The following is a 12,160-nucleotide window of genomic DNA, read 5'->3' on the forward strand; positions in this document are numbered from 1 at the left end:
TCAGAGTTTCAGCAAACTTAGAAATCATGACAAAGCATTTAAAAATTCTTGGTCCTGGGGAGTGTGTTTTTATTAATGCAAGCTACTCCAAGAATCCATATAGCATGGGAATGTCACTTGTTAGAATGCATGCTTGTTTATTTATTGAAGGAAAGCAAGCTGTTGTACCACTTCCAAAATCTATGGAGATTCTCAATCATCCAGGTCATGGTTGTCCCAAAGGTGGATTTTTTTTTCCAAAAGATAAATGGACTTTCTTGGTTTGTTTTGTTTTTTTCCTTTGAAAGAATTTTGCTTCTCATCCAAGAAGAAGCTTCTTGGGTGAGAAGCAAAACATTAAAAAAATAACAAAAAAACAAGAAAGTCCAAAAAGTGTCTTTTGGAAAGAGCACCTTTGGGACTGACACTTCCAAAGCATAGAAAATAGTATTCTACATAGATCAGTCCCATACCTTGTTGGGTACCACATTATTTTGTGTATCATGCTTGAAGATGTCTTCTGGAATAGCCAACACTCCAGAAGACAGGCTTAAGATACAGAAGGATCTGGACAGACTTGAACACTGGGCACTAACTAACAAATGAAATTCAATGGTGAAAAAAGCAAGGTTCTACATTTAGGCAAGAAAAACCAAATGCACAAGTACAGCATAGGTGGCACCATGCTCAATAGTAGTAACTGTGAGAGGGACCTCGGAGTCCTAGTAGACAATCACTTAAATATGAGCCAGCAGTGTGCTGCAGCTGCCAAAAAGGCCAACACAGTGCTAGGCTGCATTAACAGAGGGATAGAATCAAGATCACGTGAAGTATTAATACCACTCTTCAATGCCTTGGTAAGGCCACACTTGGAATACTGCATCCAGTTTTGGTCACCACGATGTAAAAAAGATGTTGAGACTCTAGAAAGAGTACAGAGAAGAGCAACAAAGATGATTAGGGGACTGGAGGCTAAAACATATAAGGAACGGTTGCTAGAATTGGGTATGTCTAGTTTAACGAAGAGAAGGACAAGGGGGGACATGATAGCAGTATTCCAATATCTCAGGGGCTGCCATAAAGAAGAGGGAATTAAGCTATTTTCCAAAGCACCTGAAGGCAGGACAAGAAGCAACGGGTGGAAACTAATCAAGGAGAGAAGCAACCTAGAACTAAGGAGAAACTTCCTGACAGTGAGAACAATTAATCAGTGGAACAGCCTGCCTCCAGAAGCAGTAAATGCTCCAACACTGGAAGTTTTTAAGAAGAGACTGGACAGCCATTTGTCCGAAATGGTGTAGGGTTTCCTGCCTGAGCAGGGGGTTGGACTAGATGACCTCCAAGGTCCCTTCCAACTTTACTACTATTACTAAGATGTCTGGATACAATCTGGAACAGATTCAGAGGCAAGCAACAAGAATGATCAAGAGGACAGAAACTAAATCCTATGAAAGAACTTGAATGAAATGGCTTTGTGTAGCCTTGAAAAGCATAGGAATGGAATGGGAGGGGATCAGATAGGATAGCATTCTTCAAATATTTTGATGCTGGGCAGAATATAAAACATAGATGAGGAGGATTGGAAGGGACCTTGCAGGTCTTCTAGTGTAATCCCTGCTCAAGCAAAGACCCTATACCATTCCAGACAAATGGCTATCCTATCTTTTCTTTAAAACCTCCAGTGATGGAGCACGCACCACTTCTGGAGGCAAGCTGTTCCACTGGTTAATTGTTCTCACTGTCAGGAAATTTCTCCTTAGTTATAGGTTGGATCTCTCTTAATAATCTTCTACCCATTACTTCTTGTCCTGCTTTGGAAAACAGGTCGACCCCTTCTTCTCTGTGACAGCTACTCAAGTATTGGAGGGCAGCTATCAAATCACCTTAGTCTTTCTTTGTTAGACTCTCTTGTTCTTCTTGCAGAAGAAGATTAAGACCTGGTCCTTCACATCCCAGAATCCAGGACCCAGAATGATGGGGCTATGTTACATTTAAACAGATTTCAGTTGAATTCTGGTAGGGGAGGGACATTCCTAACAAAAGATAATTTCAGTTTTCAATCATCCAAAGAGGTGGTGAGTTTCCAGTCACTGAATGTGTTCAAAACCCAGTAGGATAGCTAGTTACCGATAGTGTTTTATTTGGGGTTCCAATTTCAGTTGTATTTTCCTCCAGTCAACAATGTAGATTGCAGAAAGCATAATTGAAAAGGAAAAGCAACCGTGTTCAGCCTTCCATCAGCTGTTGCTCCATTTTCATTGTGGCAGCACAAAACGTAGCTCTCATGCAAGTGATTGATGGTTTTGATATCTGAGAGGAATTTCACATAATAATTCTCTCTTCTTCCAGGTATTGAAGCAGCAAAAGTAATATATAACTGTTCCAAATATATTATGGAAGTTATAGCACAGTAGTTTGGAAACCCTTGCTCTAGAGCAGCGGTTCTCAACCTATGGGTCGCGACCCCATTTGGGGTCGATCGACCATTTTTCGGGGGTCGGCAAAGAAGGCGATCCGCCATTTTCTCCCACCAGGGGGCGCCGCCGCGCATGGGGGGCGCCGCCGCGCATATGCGCCGTGCACGGGGGTGCCACACGGGCGCCACAGTGCATGGGGCGCCACCGCGCAAGTGCGCCGCATGTGTGCAGCCCCGCCCCCATGCGCGTGGCGGCGCGCATGCACAGAACGTTTGTGTGATGGGGTTGCCGTCACACAAACGTTGAGAACCACTGCTCTAGAGACATGGGCAAGTAGAAGGATTTTGGAATATCTGCTCCAAAAAAGTGCATAAAAGAAGAGTTGAGTTCTTGCATGGAGCAGAAGATTAGATTCACTATCCTAAATTATTTCTCCCACTCTCTAATTCTATGAAATGTACAGCCATGTAGCATGTATAAAGTGCTTAATTCTTATCACAACCCCTACAGTTAAAACACAGAGCTGACATGTAGGAAAAAGCTCCATTAAAGGAGAATATTTGTAGCTCAGGGCTGAAATGAGGGGTCCTTGGTGCTCTTTAAGCTTGGTAGTTTTCTTGCAAATCTTTCATACCCAAACTAGGTAACATCATCAGTGCTCAATTCTTACCACCATATGAAAATTGACCTTTTCAGGACAACTTTCCAAATCTTTTAGAGACACGGTGTATTTCTAATGGTGTCAGAAATCCAAATCACTAGCTAGCAATGTTTTTTGTATCTCTTTCAAGCCAGTTTTTTTTTTAATCTCTTGGCCATCCATAATTTTGCACCCGAGATCAGGTGACCCTAATGTATAACCAAAGCTAGTATCTCATTTCAAGGAATCAATGCAGATAGCCCTCAACTTAGGGTCCCCATTGGGACTAGAATTTCCATTGCTAAGTAATGCAGTCATTAAATAAAGCACACACAATTTTATGACCTTTTTAGCTGCGGTCATTAAGTGGATCGCCATGCTCATTAAGCAAATTATGCAGTTGTTAAACAAATCCAGCTTCCCTACTGACTTTGCTTGTTGGAAGCCCTCTGGGAAGAGTGTAAGTGGTGATTATGCGACCCCAGGATGATGCAACGATTGTAAAGTCATGCTGGTTGCCAAGCAACTAAATTTTGATCACGTCGTCACAAGGACGCTGCAATGATCACAAGGACAAGGACTGGTCATAAGTGACTTTTTTTTTCAGGGTTGTTCAAACAGTCATTAAGCAAGTGGTTGTAAGAACTATTTTCAGAGTTCTAAGATGGCGGCGCCTGGATCGGCTGCGGCTGCATTGGCTCTCAAAGGTGAGTTATGGGAGGGATATTAAGGGATATAGGCCACATGATCAGGAAGGTTTTAATGTGTTTGAGCAATGTGGTGGAACTAAGATAGCATACAACATACAACTGACAATCTTTGCTGGCATGGCGAGTTTCTAACTGTTTCGGAGCTGTTTGTGAGACCGTTGAAAGTCGTTGGTGCTGTTTGAAATTGTTCTGCCGGCAGCAATATCTGACTGCTGGCCCAGCGACGGATTCTATTGCAAATAAGGGCTGTTTCCAAAGGAGGCAGAGGAGAGGTGGTCTTGGGGCTTATGAAGCGAAGGAACTGGATGAGGCTGTCGGCAGGCCCAGAGGCATTTGGAGGAATTGGAGGTGGCTGCAGCATGCTCCAGGGGTGAAAAAGAGTGAGGCCTCTTTAAGGAAAAGGTGGAAGAGACAAGATCACAAAAAGAAAAGGAGGCGTGGTTGTCGTGCAGGAATACAAGCTAATTTGAGGGATAATCCACATGGAGCTCCACTTCCATCTGTCCTGTTTGCCATCGTTCGCTCCCTAGAGACTAAAATGGAAGATCTGTAACTTGAGCTGGCCACGAACAAGGAGTGTATATCAGAGGTGGTGACCCTTGGAGAGCTGTATACAACGAAATTTCATTTTGATGTATTCCGATTGGTGTACTTTCAAAGTGACAATAAAGTTGTTTTTTATTATTATTATTATTATCGATCATCGCACAGTCAGCCAGATGTTCAGACTGGATTTGGCATTTTGTCTACCTATCGAGTCCTTACCCAGGACCTGGGATAGGCAGATGTGGATGTTTGATGGTATTACAGATATCGTCGCAGGATGGAAGCAGTTCCTAATAAGGCCGCCTTTTGCAATTGACTAATAGCGAATTTGTCAATGCCAATGGTGTTCAAGTGGTGCTCCAGTTGTTTTGGGATTGCACCCAAGGAGCCTATGACTATTGGTACTACCCTTGCTTGCTTTTGCCACAGTCTTTCTATTTCTATTTGTAGGTCTTTGTATTTTGTTATCTTCTCCAGTTCTTTCTCTTCTATTCTGCTATCTCCAGGCACTGCCACGTCCACTATCCAGACTTTTTTGTCTTTCTTATCGACAATTGTTAAGTCTGGGGTGTTATGTTGCAGGTGCTTGTCTGTTTGAATTCTGAAGTCCCAGAGCAGTTTAATTTTATCATTTTCTATGACTTTCTCTATTTTATGATCCCACCAGTTTTTGCTTACAGGCAAATGATATTTTTTGCAGATCTTCCAATGCACCATTGTTGCTACTTTGTCATGCCGCTGCTTGTAATCAGTTTGTGCAATCTTCTTGCAACAGCTTACCAAGTGGTCCACTGTTTCTTCAGCTTCTTTGCATAGGCGGCACTTACTGTCTGTTGCTGTCTTCTCAATTTTGACTTTGTATGCATTTGTCCTTAAGGCTTGGTCTTGTGCAGCCAGAATTAGTCCCTCGGTCTCTTTCTTCAATTTTCCTGCTCTTAGCCATTGCCAGGTTTTATTGTTATCTGCTTTCCCAGCTATTTTTTTCATGTATTGGCCATGTAGTGCTTTGTCTTCCCATGCCTCTATTCTGTTCTTCATTTGGTCTTTCTTGAAGGCCAGTTTGGTCTCTCCAGTAGTTAGTAAGCCTTCCTGATATACTAATTTCAGTGCATCTTCATCATTGTTCTTCAGATATTCTTCCAAAGCCATTTTTTCTTCTTCAACCATCTGATGTACTTGTAGCATTCCACGCCCACCTATTTGCCTTGGTAGATAAAGTCTATCAATGTCACTGCGTGGATGAAGGGCATGATTCATTGTCATTATTTTTCTGGTCTGCCTATCCATTGCTTTTAGTTCTGCTTGAGTCCAGTCCACTATTCCAGCTGTGTACCTAATGACTGGGATTGCCCAGGTGTTGATTGCCTTTATGGTATTTCCTCCATTGAGTTTGGATTTTAAGATCTTCTTCACTCTCTTGATGTATTCACCTCTAATCTTTTTCTTGACTTCAGTGTGCTTGATGTTGTCAGCTTGAAGGATACCCAAGTATTTGTAGTACTCTTCCTCATCCAGACTCTTAATGTTATTTTCGTGGGGCATCTTGATTCCTTCAGTTTTCATTATTTTTCCTTGTTTGATAGTAAGTGTGGCACATTTGTCCAAGCCAAACTCCATTACAATATCTTGGCTATATATACGGACAGTGTTGAGCAGCGATTCTATTTCAGATGATGTTTTTCCATACAGCTTCAGATCATCCATATAAAGGAGGTGGGATAGTCTGGCAGATGTTTTTGATGTTTGATAGCCATGTCCTGAGTTATTCAGTATTGTTGACAGAGGAAACAGTGCAATAACAAATAGTAATGGTGATAATGAATCTCCTTGAAATATTCCTCTCTTGATATTAACCTCTCCCAGCCTCTCACCATTGATCTGCAACTGTGTCTTCCATTGTGCCATCGATCTTTGCACAAATTTTCTGATGTTTCTACTGACTCCTGTTATTTCTAGGCACTTTATTATCCAATCATGTGGCAGAGAGTCAAATGCCTTTTTGTAGTCAATCCATGCCACATTCAGGTTGGTCTTCCTTCTCTTGCAGTTTTCCAAGATCATTTTGTCTATTAGGAGTTGATCTTTTGTTCCTCTGCTATTGGGGCGGTTTCCTTTCTGCTCAGGTGGAAAGAGATTGTTTTCAACTAGATGCTGTTGCACTGCATCAGCTACTACACCAGTTAGTAATTTGAAAGTTGTTGGTAAGCAGGTAATTGGCCTGTAGTTACCTGGTGTTGCCCCTTTTGCTGGATTTTTCATTATTAGGTAGGTTTTCCCAGTTGTTAGCCACTTTTCAATTTCTCCTCCTTGTAGTATATTGTTGAATTGCTTGGCAATGAGTGGGTGTATAACAGTTAGATGTTTCAACCAAAACCCATGCAGTTCATCTTCACCTGGTGCTGACCAATTTTTGATTTTCTTTGCTCTTTTTTCTACCATTTTTGTTGTTATTACTAGTTCTTTCATTTCAACTTCTGTTTTATTTGCATCCACCTCTTTTAACCAAGCCGCATCCTTGTTGTATTTCTTTGGGTTATCCCATATCTGCTTCCAGAACTGCACTGTTTCTTCCTTGTCAGGTACTGACTGATTCCTTGCAGTTTCTCCATTGATGGATTGGTAGAAACGTTTCTGATTGGATTGAAATTGGAGGTTCTGCCTATAGTTTGCAATTCGAGCTTCATATCTACTGATTTTCCTGGCTATAGCTGTTATTTGTTGCTTTATTATTTCCAGTGCTTCCTTGATCTTCCTTGTTTCTAAGTGGTATTTCTTGATTAGGTATTCTTTGGTCTTCTTGTTCTTCAGCTTCTTTTCTTTCATCTGTTCTAGCTTGCTTGCATGTGATCTTAACTTGCTGATCTTATTTTCTAGTCTAACCTTCCATTTTTCTGGTGCACTGTTTGTTTGTTTTTCTTCTTTGTTGATTTTGCATCCCAGGTATTCTGTTATAACTGCAGCTGTGCTGTACATTAGTTGGTTTGTTTCTTGCAATGAATTGGTGCTTATACTTGATATTGCAGTATTTGCATCTTTTAATGCTTGTGCTAGCTGTTTCTTTGGAACAAGCTTCAATGCAGGTAGCCTTATTCTGTTGTTTTTGTGCTGTTCTAGATGCTCAGTTATTCTTTGTTTCAATTCTTTTATTTCTTTAGTTAGAGGGTTTTGTTCTTCCTGAGGTAGAGGTGCCTGGTTTCCAAATGAGAACAGTTGTATATCTCTGCTAGATTCCTTCACTGCCAACTCCCCCTGGTTTGCCTCTACATTCTGAATTACTTCTGGTAAGGCTTTGATTTCTTTGCCCTGGGTAAACCTTTGCAGTTCGTCCAATTCTGTTTCTGTGAATATTTTATTTCGTGTTATAAATCGGCGTTGATCTGCTAGTCTCTGTTCTGTTATTTCTGATTCTGGATGTTGTTCTTTCCAGAACTGGTGCATTCGTTTTAGATATCCTCTTCTTGTTGGACTTGATCTGTAGTAACAGATCATTATTTCTTTGTTTTCCATCACTGTGTATCTGCGACGGGTAAACACCTTTTCTTCCAGTAGTTCTGCAGCTGCTGGCCCTGGTTGCTCAGCCAACAGTCCTGAGTCCTGTAACCCATTTTTCACCAGATATCCAGGAACTCCAATATCTAGTGCGGACCTTGTTAACCCGGGCGACGTCCGAGCCGGTATGGCATTCTGAAATTTACGTCTCACCATATTTTTTATGGGAGAGACACTCTTTGTCTGACTCCTCTGATGAGACCTGTCCAGTATGGTTGAACCTCTGGCATAGCTCTCATCTTCCTCAGAGTACACAAGCCCCACAACCACGTCAAGGTAGTGCCTCACTGGGAGTATTCTTATTATTATTATTATTATTATTAATTATTATCGATCATTGCACAGTCAGCCAGATGTTCAGACTGGATTTGGCATTTTGTCTACCTATCGAGTCCTTACCCAGGACCTGGGATAGGCAGATGTGGATGTTTGATGGTATTACAGGTATCGTCGCAGGATGGAAGCAGTTCCTAGTAAGGCCGCCTTTTGCAATTGACTAATAGCGAATTTGTATTATTATTATTATTATTATTATTATGATGATGATGATGATGATGATGATGATGATGATGATGATGATGTCAAAGACTACCTGTAATCATTGATTTAATTCTATGTCTTTGCACTCATTGAAAATGGTTTGGAAGCTGTGCTTCTAAGTTCCCATGAGTGCAAATATAATCTTTCTACAGTTTGTTAAAGATCTGTTAAAGGCTTCTGGATTAGCTTGGAAGAAAAAGAAAAGGATAACAGAATAACAGAGTTGGACTTGGCCTTCAAGGTCTTTCCATCCAACCCCCTGCTAAAACAGGAGACCCTGTATCATTTCAGACAAGTGGCTGTCCTGTCTCTTCTTAAAAGCCTCCAGGGATGGAGCATCCACAACCTCTGGAGGCAAGCCTATTGTATGTCTGCTTGCTCTCCTGCCATCTTCCCCATTGACAAGCCACAGCAGAAAAGGCTGGTGGGCTTCTGGACCCCGCCAGCCAAAATTCTTTGGCAGAAGGGATCTGAAGCAGATTTCATCCTCTGGAGCAAGTGGGATAGGCCAGTCCCATGGGGTGAGATAGCCATTCAGGTACCCTGGACCCATGCCATAAAGGGCTTTAAAGGTGATAGCCAGCACCTTGAATTGGGCTTGAAAATAGACTGACAACCTGTGCAACTTGCGCAACAGCAGTGTTACATGTACCACCTAAGGGACCTCCAGCAATGTTCATGCTGCTGTGTTCTGTAGCAGTTGTAGCTTTCAAACACTCATCAAGGGTAGCCCCGTGTAAATCGTGTTACAGTAATCCAATCAAGAGATGACCAAGAGCTGATTGACTTTGTTTCTTCTCTGGGTACCTGAGATTGTTTTTTTTTAATTTCTCTGGATGACATTTGGGAATGCACTTCTCATTGGAGGTGCTTGTAGGAGATGACCAGGCTGAGCCCGAGGGAGGGGTCAAATGCGTAGTCAGTCATGAGTTCCTTTGCCCCCACAAGAGATCTAAGTCCCACCCACCTTGAGTTCCTTTGACTCTTATCTACCCCCAATTCACTGTGGCTGTTAGTAGTTCAGATTCTTGTAGAGAACTTAATTTTGCAATAAATCTTTATACCCATTTGAACTGTCTGGATTTCCTGATCTCCCTGCAATGCTGCAACAATCACAAGGACAAGGACCAGTCACTCCCTTGACAGTGCTTCTGTTGATGTTTTTTTCTGTTACTGCACAGGTAGTCCTCGACTTACAACAGTTCATTTAGTGACCGTTCAAAGTTACAACGGCACTGTCAAAAGTGAGTGATGACCATTTTTCACACTTACGACCTTTGTAGCCACCCCAGGATCATGTGATCAAAATTCAGATGCTTGACAACCAGTTCATACTCATGATCATAGCTGTTTCCCAAGGTCATGTGATCCCCTAAGTTAACAACCATGCTACTAACTTAACAACTGCAGTGATTCACTTAACAGCTGTGGCAAGAAAGGTCATAAAATGGGGCAAAACTCAGTTAACAAATGTCTCACTTAGCAACAGAAATCTTGGGCTCAATTGTGGTCGTAAGGCAAGTACTACCTGTATATATCCTTCCATTGTTCTGCCCCTTCCTGGCTGCCCACACTGTACAATTTAAAAAATCTTAGGCAAGAATTGATTCATGATAGATTCCTTTTCTGAAAGGCCAAGACAGCAATAGACCAAGGAGGATGGTTGTACAGGAAAAGATTAGGCCCTCTCCTATATCCCTGAACCAGCTTATGCCGAAACAAGCTCAAAAGCATTCATTCCACCATGAATATTCTACCCAATGTATTTCTTTTTTCTTTGAAGTAAACTTCCAAAAGCAAATTTCTCTCATCCAAGTGAATGAGAAAAAAATGCAGATGAATCTTTATGGCACTAATAATTTTCCCACGTTGAGATGGCAGGAAGGGACTTCAACTAACATTTCATTGAAGAAGTGCTCATTTTCCATTCCCCACACACATGTCGTCTTCTGTGGGGAGACTGAAATTTGTTTCGTAGGCTGACTGCTTTATGGAAATGTGCTTAGTAAATAAATCATTCCTTTTGCATTAACGACAAGGCTATGCCTGTTGTATCGCAGTCCATGGGATTTAAATCGCACTTCACTTTACCCCATCCTGTCGCATAAACATTCTTCGTATTCTAGCACCTTAAATCATAGGCAACCGCATCTTCTTTTACACCCAGCCTAGCATACAAGTGGTGGCAGATTCCAACATTATGCAAAGCTTTGATGTACTGTTGAGTCATCCAGCACTTCATCCAATATTCATCTATGAGAGCTATCTTGTTCTTTACTGCTGATGGCTCTAGATAGGAGAAATACAGAACAATGGAATAACAGAGCTGGAAGGGATCTTGGAGGTCTTCTAATCCAACCCCCTGCTCAAACAGGAAACCCTGGACCATTTCAGACAAATGGTTGTCCAGTCTCTTATTAAAAACCTCCAGTATTGGAGCACTCACAACTTCTGGAGGCAAGTCGTTCCACTGATTAATTGTTCTGTTAGGAAATTTCTCCTTAGTTCTAGGTTGCTTCTTTCTTTAATTAGTTCATGTCCTGCCTTCAGGTCCTTTGGAGAATAGGTTGACTCCCTCTTCTTTGTGGATGCCCCTTAGATATTGGAACGCTGCAATCATTTCACCCTAGTCCTTCTTTTCATTAAACTATACATACACATTTACAAGTCTCTCTTTTCACTTTAGGTCCACCAGTCTTTTTCAAGTTAGCTGCTTCCTTATCCTTGAAAATAGAAAAAAATACCACTTCATTTCACCCATCTTTCTATTTTTCTTCCAGCAAACCAGATTTTACTAATCTAGGATAACAGTCCAAATTATAACACAACTGTTTACATTTTCTTCGGATATCCAATAATATTATTTTTTCTTCTCTTCAAGCATGTCCAATTCTCAGAAAGTTCCTGGACACGTTCCTGCAAGGTTTTTCAGAACTGGCTTGCCATTGCCTCCTCCCTGGGGCTTAGAGAGATGACTGGCTCAAGGTCAGCTTTATGCCTAAAATGGGACTAGTACTCGCAGTTTGCCAAATTCTAGTTTCTTAACTGCTACACCAAACTGGCTCTAAATCCAATTATATAGCTAGAAGCATGATTCAATGATGCCACCACAGTGAAATTTACAGGCTGATTTTTTTTCCTCCTAATTTTTTGGGCAACCTTTTGGAATAGGTACATTAATGCACCCAGAGGCTTAACACATTGTAAAAGGGCACTCTTGTAGAATTTCATTCACCCTGCTTAGAGATCAAAAATGTGTGTCACCCAAAATTAATTTTGCAGGTAGTTTTCAGCATTCCTACAAGGTGGATGAACTCAGTTACTGTGGCAATGGGTATAGCATTGGGATATTCCAATTCTGTTATTCTGTTCTTCTGAAATTGAAGAACTGAGATTGCTTTTGTTGCCATGATGTGAAAAAAATGCTGAGGCTTTAGAAAAAGTACAGCAACAAAAATGATTAGGAGACTGGAGGCTAAAACATATAAAGAATGGTTGCTGGAATTGGGTATGTCTGAAAAGTAGGACTAGAAGTGACATGATAGCGGTGTTCCAATATCTAAAGAAGAGGAGTCAACCTATTTTCCAAAGCAACTGAAGGCAGGACAAGAAACAATGAATGGAAGCTAATCAAGGAGAGAATCAACCTAGAACTAAGGAGAAATTTCCTGACAGTTGGAACAATTAATCAGTGGAACAACTTGCCTCCAGAAGTTGTGGGTGCTCTAACACTAACAAGAGCCGAGGTGGCGCAGCAGTTAGAGTGCAGTACTGCAGGC

The 12,160-nt window shown here is 41.5% G+C and overlaps 1 protein-coding gene across 10 annotated transcripts in view; it reads left to right on the top strand.

The window, feature by feature from the left end:
- The window catches only part of KCNMB2 (potassium calcium-activated channel subfamily M regulatory beta subunit 2), a 381,704-nt gene that overhangs the window by 302,179 nt on the left and 67,365 nt on the right, over nt 1–12,160 (top strand). The window contains exon 1 of one of the 10 annotated variants that reach the window (XM_039355435.1): nt 3,725–3,743. The exons of the other annotated variants lie outside the window; for them this stretch is intronic. The gene's annotated coding sequence lies outside the window, so the exon portion shown is untranslated. Of the gene's footprint in view, nt 1–3,724; nt 3,744–12,160 lie in introns of those variants that run through there. 10 annotated transcript variants of the gene reach the window in all.

This window comes from Crotalus tigris, unplaced genomic scaffold (genome assembly GCF_016545835.1).
Source record: "Crotalus tigris isolate CLP2741 ecotype Arizona unplaced genomic scaffold, ASM1654583v1 scf7180000018690.2240587, whole genome shotgun sequence".
Taxonomy (NCBI): Eukaryota; Metazoa; Chordata; class Lepidosauria; order Squamata; family Viperidae; genus Crotalus; species Crotalus tigris.